The sequence below is a fragment of the Lissotriton vulgaris genome, chromosome 10 (genome assembly GCF_964263255.1).
Source record: "Lissotriton vulgaris chromosome 10, aLisVul1.2, whole genome shotgun sequence".
NCBI classification, from domain to species: domain Eukaryota; kingdom Metazoa; phylum Chordata; class Amphibia; order Caudata; family Salamandridae; genus Lissotriton; species Lissotriton vulgaris.
The window spans coordinates 149,090,876-149,100,208 of record NC_141698.1 but is presented as its reverse complement, the minus strand read 5'-3'; the positions used below and the strand labels follow the sequence as shown (position 1 = coordinate 149,100,208).

The 9,333-nt window shown below is 38.6% G+C and overlaps 1 long non-coding RNA gene across 1 annotated transcript; it reads left to right on the top strand.

Moving 5' to 3' along the window:
• The first annotated feature begins 484 nt into the window (after positions 1 to 484).
• On the top strand, positions 485 to 8,506 carry LOC147684855 (uncharacterized). Its single transcript, XR_015300661.1, has 2 exons — positions 485 to 656; positions 5,211 to 8,506. It is a non-coding gene; the product is annotated as an uncharacterized LOC147684855 (long non-coding RNA).
• Positions 8,507 to 9,333: the final 827 nt, after the last annotated feature.

Here is a 9,333-nt window from a genome sequence, read left to right as displayed (position 1 = left end):
GATCATGTAACTCTGGTCGGCCTCTGAGGATGGATACATATTTGCGTGGCGGCCCCTGGCAGGGGTTTGGCGGCCTCCGGCTCTGGTCCACTTTCAAACACCCTGACCCCCCCCCCCCCCCCCTCACTGGCCTTCGCGCTCCGCCCCGCCCGGACCCACCTTTCCGGGGCCCCCTACCTATGCTCCATGCCCAGGGCCGCCATGAGCCGAGAGCCACCCCTGCTACACCCTATAAGCTTAAATCATGGACAGGCCTAATCATTGTTGATTATTGACAATTAATGTCATCTGGTCTATATTGATTATACTCAAAATTTGAAACTGCAATCTGCTTCCACATCCTTTGTGGGGGATTTCCTAGGAACTTACATATTTCTGTAGTGAGGCCTATGGATGGCAACGAAGCCTCTAGTGTTTATTTGGAACCATTCTATGCATCCTATTGAACATTTTGAATTGTTTCCTTGTCTGTGCAGGTGGCCCAGCTTCCTCTGTTCATCGGTGATGGGAAATGGCATCATATCTGTATCACTTGGACGACAAGGGATGGAATGTGGGAGGCGTTTCAAGATGGCGAGAAGCTCGGCACTGGTGACAACCTCGCTCCTTGGCACCCAATCAAACCAGGTGGAATTTTAATCCTGGGGCAAGAACAGGTGGGTTTATATTCAGTTTTTTCAGCCAAAACATATTTTATTGCACTATAGCTTTGATTACACGTCTTGATGTGTCTGATGTTGTTGGCCGTTCAATTGTATCCAAAAATTGTCAACACCATGTACAATCGTGAAATTATTTACAAACCACTGTGTGTAGGAGAATATATCCCATAGACTTGCACACGGTTAAACGCAATTCACACAAATATTAAACGAGACAGCATGCGTTCCAGTTTGTAAGACACCAAACCAGTTTCTTAGAGGCACTGATAGACTCAAAGATCAAACAGCTAAACTGAAGCTTTATGAAATGTCTAAGTGCATATAAGTGCATGCGAAATTCATTGATGGAAACATTTTGTAAACATTTTCTTTCACTATAAACGTTTTATTCATACAAAGTTTTAACGCTGGTTACTGTGGCAATTTACAATTCAACTCCCTGGACGTATTATTAATACCAAGAACACAATGAGATGATTTAAGATGTCAACACCATCCAAAGTGACATTATAAGAGTACCTAGAGTGATATATAAAGGACAAAGAAGTCAGCGTCAGTAGTCAGGAATAGTTTGCAAGGCAACAATGATATAACAGAAAAGTCGAGACAAACACCTGAAAAAGGGGAGGCAGAATATCCTTTTGTGACAGAACTATTGCCTGAACAACTACATAACTTACTTACAGAGGAGATCTTTAACAGTCCAAACCACATAGCGGGTGAGCAAAAAGTAGTGGAATGGAAGACAGGGTTACTATCCTTACACTGTGGAATCTTCCCACGCTAGAACAGACCATACAGGTCAACCACAGTTACTTTTCTTACACCACAACAGCAGGTGCCTTTTTTTTTATAGTATTGCAGCAAATATGCATGCAAATATAAGTAAATGCAAAACATACATATAGTGGTGTAACATAATTTTAGGGCGCCCCCACCCGCCAAGTACTTGGAGGGGAGCGAGGCCCACAACTTGGACCCAGTCAGGAGCTCTCAGGCCACAGGGCCAAAGGGGGTCCCCTGGAGCTCGCCCCACCTCCGAACCCGCGGGGGCTGTGGGGGCTAATGTTACAACACTGCATATATAATACGCATTTTTCATTAAAAAAAATACTACTAACAAGAAAGCATCTTGAGCCCTTTGATTGGTGCTGGACTGCACACCCTCAGTATATATTACTGATTACATCAATGGTAAGGCTACAGAAAGTTTCCTGGTGAAACCCCCGGTTTACCACTTACAAACAGGTTTTACTGCCTTCTATTACCAGCACATAACCTTTTGGACATCCACCAAGTAGCTTAGGAGAACATTTCAGTTGATTCCACTTGCAACTTGAAACTAAATGCTGTAGTCCACTCCTTCTGTTTTTATGTGACCTGTACAAAATTCCTCATTCTCCTCACTCCACACTTCTACAGTATCATGCGTACTATCCATATGCTTCAATAGCAACATTTTGTAATATAAGTTGGACCAGGAAGTTGATACATACTTACATAAATTACCTATTTTTCTGCTTGCAACCCCCAGGGGTTGCTCTTTCACACTTGTTCCAGAACAGTCCATGGTATACCTGCAGCTTTTGGAATTTGTAGCATTATTTTAGGACTTTTATATTGGCCTCTCAAATCTCGAGCTGAACTCACTCTGAGCCATCCTAGATTCTGACGCTCGACTTGTTAATGGCGCTAAGAAATCAGATCTTATCCTGTATTTTGTGAAAAAAACTCCATCTTGACGCAGGAATGCACTTCAAAAAGGCATGCATTAGCCACAAAGCCTTAAACGTAGGCCTACCCTGCCATTCAAAAGACTGAGGGACTCATTTATGAGCTTTCTGACGCAGTGTAGCTCATTAAATCACCTTGCTGGGCTGCACTATCAGCCAGATTCATGAAGCCGAAATCGGCTCGCAAAGGGCCAGATTCTGAGAATCTGGCCCTTTGCGAGCACTATTTTTGCATTTGGGATTCATCATCCCAAATGCAAAAATCGCAATTCTAAAAATCGCTAAATTGACATAATTGCATTTAAGGAATCTCAATTTGAGATTCCTTAAATGCAATTCATGAACAATTTTAAAATTGCGAATTCGCAATCTGGGGCCGCTATTCATCGCGAAGTCTAACTACGTGGTAAATAGCGAAAACTTAGAAAAATGCACTTTAATGCATTTTTCTAAGTTGTATGGTATACACACACATGTCTTTTGGACATGTGTGTGCGCAACACCAGTGTACATTACCATTTCAGGGGTGATACTTGGTGTCCTTTGGACACACTAGCACCCTTGAAATCGCTTCCTTATTTGCTAATCGCAAATAAGGAATGACTCCCCATTCATTCCTATGGGCCTTTTGGCCCATAGGAATGAATGGGACAGCCATTCCTTATTTGCGATTAGCAATTAGCGAATTGCAAATAAGGAAGCTGTAGAAATCGCAAAAAATATTGCGATTTCTACATGCATCCCGTTTTGCGAGTCTTTAATAGCGATTCCTTAATAATCGCTATTAAGGACTCGCAAAACAGGACTTTGATGAATCTGGGGGTATGTGACGGGGAAGGACAGGAATGCGCCGTATTTAATGGAATATGGTTCATTCCTGTCCTTTCCCATGCGATGGCGCACAATGAGCTGCCTAGCTCCAGCGTAGGCACCCTTGCCCTGCATTGCATGCAGGATGGTTTTTGTACAGGAAGGGATGCCTCCCTCCACAAAAACAAATCTGGGAGGTATATTCCCCTTTCTATCTGTGCTGCACAGTGGTGCACAGATAGAAAAAGGAGGAAACGAGAACTAGAGATATTTGTCCTTGTTACGCCTTACCTGGGAAAGTGTAAGATTTAGGCGCATCCCTAGGTTTGCAAGTTCTTCTTAGTCTGGTGATGTGCCAAAATCCATGGGAGTTGAGTGGCAACACCCATGCAAAATCCCTGGAACACCTTCCCTGGACAGAGTAATGCAGCACAGCAATTTGCGCTGCATTGCTTTGCTCCAGATTTTTGGAGCCACTCAGAGACACGCAAAGTGACTTTGCGTGGCTTTAAAAATCTGTCTTAAGGTTTGCGTTGCTCTTGCACTATGTTGCGTGGTGCAAGAGTGATGTAAACGGCCTCATAAATAGGCAACCAACTTCTCATCAGAAGAAAGAAAAAAGAATACCAGAAGCAAATCTCATCTGCTCCTGAAAATTGAAAAAGTGAAAAATAAACCCCCCTGAAAAACAAAGCTAAGGGCCTGCTTAACAATGGTAACCTTCACTTTTGAGTAAGTTTCCATTTTTTAGTAGATTTACTAGTTTTCAGTATTCCAGTATTCAAAAACTCTATAAGTAAGTTACTGCTAAAAAAATAAAATAACCACATATGGTTAACCACGGGTACAACAAGACCCTCCAATAGAAAATAATGGAAGTAGGGCTATAAAATAAAACCCTTATGGTAAATAATGTTAAATTTAAATTATTTAAATTAATAACAATTATAAATACATATAAAGTAATGTTTAAGTTTTGTTGTGCAAGGGGAAGAGGGCAATGTAGAACCATATTTACAAACAACAGATAGCTGCAGCTCTCTTCCCCTGTACTGTCACATAAACATGCTGCCTAGAGCCCCACAAGAATCTTTGCACCATGGTTCAATGGTCTATGCGCAATGTCTAGTACAGATTTTCTACTGGACTTATACCCTTCCAGCGTGATATATATGATACCTCTGCTAAATCTTGACATATCTGCACCAATGTGTTGAAATTTACAATCCCTACTGAGAAGCCATGGTAGCCATGTCCAGAGCCTCTAGACCAAAGTTCATTTGTAGATGAAGGACATGTTTTTTTTTTGTCTGAGGCAATTCATGCCAAATGAATCACCAAATACAGACTCTAGTAAGAATAAGATGATTTTAGTGTGGAGGCTTATTGAGTTCTCGGCTATTCCCATCCATTACACGTTTATACAGAGTACCTTACAGGACCTCTGACTTACTTTGAATTTGTGTTGTAGTGTAAACTCCCCGTAACTCCCTATGCATAGTTTCATCTCAAATTCTCCTTTTTACATTTTGTTCCACGAAACCATAATATTAATCAATCACAGTTTTTGATTTCCTGTAGAATTTGCTAACAAAATATAAAAATTATATTTTCCACCACCTGAGACTATTTGCATGTCTGGTAGCTTCCATTTCACTTTAAATTATGCTTGTGTTCATATATGTGTTATTGTCAAACTGCAAGGATGGGAGCAAACGAAAATAGTACTTTCAAGCATTTGTTACAGTCACAGATGTCACCAAGAAGATATGGAAACGATGGAGGCACGTGTAAGAACTTAGCAAATGCACTAAGCGTTCTCTAGAAATTTGAACTTATTGTACAAAAGAGGTATATTTACCTACAAGAAGTAGGAAGTTTCTAATTACAGTATAGTGGTTCTTCCAGGTATGATAAAACCACTTGTTTGTGACCAATATTGCTTTGTAAATATTTGTAATCTTTCCTTAAAGATAATCATGGAAACCTATTCTGTTTTTTAAAGGACACTGTTGGTGGAAGATTTGATGCAACACAAGCGTTTGTTGGAGACATTAGCCAATTTAACATATGGGACAAAATCTTAAAAGCAGAGGAGATCATGAACATTGCCAACTGCTCTACCAACATGCCAGGCAACATCATTCCCTGGGTTGATAACAATGTTGATGTGTTTGGAGGTGCAACAAAGTGGCCTTGGGAGTCCTGTGAACAGCGTTTGCTCAATTTATAACTCTTGTTGACCTCCACTGAAGTGCCCATTTCTGTTGAGACAATCTCTTGTGAGACATATTGTCCATGATGCCATTATTTCCCTAGAATATTTTTTTAACCTGAGAAAGATTATTGAGACCATTGCGTGTTTTGTTGCTTACTCGTGAGATTATGAGACACCGGCATTACTTTTAGGAGGTCGCATTGGTCCTTGTCTTCTGCTACTGATAACTGATTTTTAACGCAGAAAATATACTATGTCCTGGTACATAGAGTGCTAGCAAAGTCTGCAACAACCCCTTAAGCATTGATTATCATCCCTCTGCTGAACTGCATTGTAATACACAGGACGTCCAGCACATGGGCACATTAGTTGGGCTTGTGCAGATGTAGGATCAGGGACTCCGCATAGGCAAAATTCATGCAAAAATGCATTCACAAATCCTTGCTGACTTTACCACCCTGGTGCTGGAATGTTGCATTTTTGTTGGGTAATTGTTTGATTTACATGAAGCATGGATATGTATAATTGTTGGCAACTGTGTGTAGTCTATGGCAGTTATTTGGTGGGATGAAAGTAAACCAAACACATGGAGTGACAGCTTGATGACCTGTCAAATGAGTGGCAGTTAACTTGAACACTTGCTACAATGACAGTGAAAGTGACTGGATGGTTGGCACTTGTGTGTAGCAGCTTGTGATGTGGGGCACTTTAGATCCCTGTGGTTCAACATCTCTTGGGAGTAGGAAGCCGATGAGTCATCAAAAGCACATGGAACTCTGTGTGAAACTGGTGGTATCTGGCATTGAACTTTGAAGCATCCCATTAATCCATTTTTATCAGGGACGATTCCAGCACTACATGTCTTATAAGTGACAATTGTTTTACATTGCTTTAAAATGTTGGGTTAGCTAGGTTGCAGGACACAAAAGACTGTGTGCTGGCTTACAACAAAAAAATTGTTCCCTTTCAATGCAATACAACCCAAAATGCTTTAATCCAGATAGCTATGTTATTAAAGGGTAGAACTGGCATTTATGCTCAAAATATAACACAAAATAAAATGTTTGACAGATTTGGTGCTCCCTGCAGTCAATGTTCAAACAGAATGTGCCAAATCCTCCATAATCATAATGTTGTGGTATAATATATCTGGTTTGCTACCTTCCTATTGGAAAGTACATTTTTTATTGTGGGTGAAAAATGTATAGAAATGAGTTTAAATCAGGACCTTCTATATATCCAGTGATCTGTAGAGTCCAAATTTACCAGCTCTGACTGTATACGCATTTTCCCGTTATCTGCCTTTGTAGAGAGAATGTTCAGAACAGTCGTGTAAAATTAAGCACACTATAAATCGCCTCCTACCTACAAACAATAAACTTCCTTTTGGAGTCTGACAAATACAAACTGTCCGGATGCCTGGTCAAATAATTTGCCTAATTTGAACTGACCTTCTTATTGTCATTTAATTCTCTTTATTAGAGAAATAGTAGAGGTTTCATCCATATCAAACTTTAAGTAAACCACAGGATTGTATAGTAACAAGAACATACTATACTTCTCTGATCATAGCATCTTATTTTTTTTTCAGCACGACAGGCTTTGTAAGAGATTGAACACAATGATCAAAAATTGTCTTAAAAATAATAGCCATGTAGGTGTTTTTGGCTGTTTTTTTAATGTTAGACTTACACAGCTTTATATGTCGCCAGAGCTTAAAAGCTATGCAGACGTAATATTTTTATTCTAAGTTTGTTGAGAAAGACATAGAGACCATCCCTCCAATGGCTTGTGCTTTTGATGATAAATGAAAATTATTTGTTCTATCAATGAAATCAAAATGAATAGGTGTTTAACCTCTGCTTTACCTACTTATACTTCAGGAACATGTTTGTGATTCCCTAAAATATAATGATGTCACCTAAAGTAATTCTATCCCTTTAGTTTATATTAATTTAAGAAATGTTAGAGTTATTTTTTGTATAGTTTGTTTCTCGCTTGAAAGGGCTTCATGAAGCCAGTGCCAAAGTTCAGTTTGTGCTTGACGTAAAATAAATATATATATATTTTGCCAATGGTATATAAAGTCTTTATTTAATACATTTTATGTGCTTGTAAAGATCTTTTGCACTTTGACAAGTATGCTCTTTTGACTACTTTATTGTTTATGTATTTGTCTAGCAAAAATGTAAGCTGAAAGTCCTTCTTTTCCTGTGAATATATTTGGCATACCTAGGTCCAAGTCAATATTTGGTTTGCGATGTAAGCAAATTATATTTCCGTTATTTTAGGAAAAAGTGAACAGGAAGTGTATACATTTCCATGGTATATATTTTATTTTTCATAAACATGTTAATGTGTGTGTGAATGTTTATTCGCGTGTCATAGGAGAATAATGTTTTTGACAAAGCTAAATATTCCCATTTGAAAACTCTATAGATCTTTCTATTTCAAGGAATTTCTTGTATTGAAATACAGAACAAAGGCCAATAATTTTGTATGCTCTTTTTGAAAACCATACAAATATATTTTATTCCCCTCCTATCATCTGTTTATGGCCCTGGCCACTTGATTTACAATGTTTGAGAAAGATTACATTTACTGTCAATTCTGTATTGAATGAAAATGTGTTTATTAAAGAATATTTTTGATACCAGCATTCTTTGGAGCCCTTTTAGATAATACATGTATGCATATCCTTATATAATTTATATAGCACCAGCTCTCAGAAAAAAACAGTGTTACTATTAGGAAAGTGTAGCTACTATTTTTAACAGCAAAAACATGTAAATAAAAAAGTCATCAATATTAAGGCAACCTAATCAATTGATTACCTTTTGCTAATTACTCAATTTTTTTCCAGTTGTTTAACTTGGTAAATATAACATGATAAATTACTTCTCATGCCATCCATGAATCCATATATATTTCTTTGACATTTTTCAATCTTTGACTAGAACTATGTGATGATTATTTTGACATGCATGAAGTCGCTGCCACAAGTCTTCATCTGAAATGTAATTGTGGGCTGTTTATCTCAAATCTGATTAAGCACTTTATTAAAAAAAATTATAAAAAGAGAATCTGAAAATACTGTTTTTTATTTATGCATGGTAACTGTTACTCGTGCTTTTAAGAGTCCCCGAAATCTTGCAATATGCTTCTGTTGCATGTTTATGTGGAGTTGAAACATCACACAAATTAAATGAATGAGTGACTGTAGCATTTCTACAGGCCTCCTTTCACTAAAAAAGCACAGCTCACAATAACGTCTTGTGTCAAAGTCTAGCAAAAATATGAAGGTCTTTGTTAGAAATGGGGGTTCTGGTTAGCAGGGGTATGCACCTAAACCAGGTAGAACCCACCACTCTAGTCGTGGTAAGGGAGTTACACACCCAAGTTAACCCCTGCTCACCCTCTTGGTAACCTGGCACGTGCAGTCAGGCTTATTCCAGAGGCAATGTGTAATCATACACACATACACACACCAGTCAAACAATAAATACACCACACAGTATCATATAAAAATAAGTTTCTGTATTGCATATAAACAGACCAAAATAACATAATCCAATAATCACTTTTCCAATTCGGCAATTGTCAGAACAACACAGTTAGTGCAATAAGATAAAGACTTATATTTTGGACATGCCATGAAACACTGTCCCTCTACATATTATGCAGATCCTGAAATGATACTCGTTATCCTGTCATTGCAAGACATACGATGACATATCCCTGTGGACACCAAATGCACCACATAATAAAACATGAATCATCACTACTGTACATGCCTGATAATGCAAAACACCACAACAATATGCCTCATTACATCAGTGCCTAACATGTAGCAGACAATGAAGGAATGGCATGAAGCACTATGATACTATAGGGCACAGCGCATCTGTGC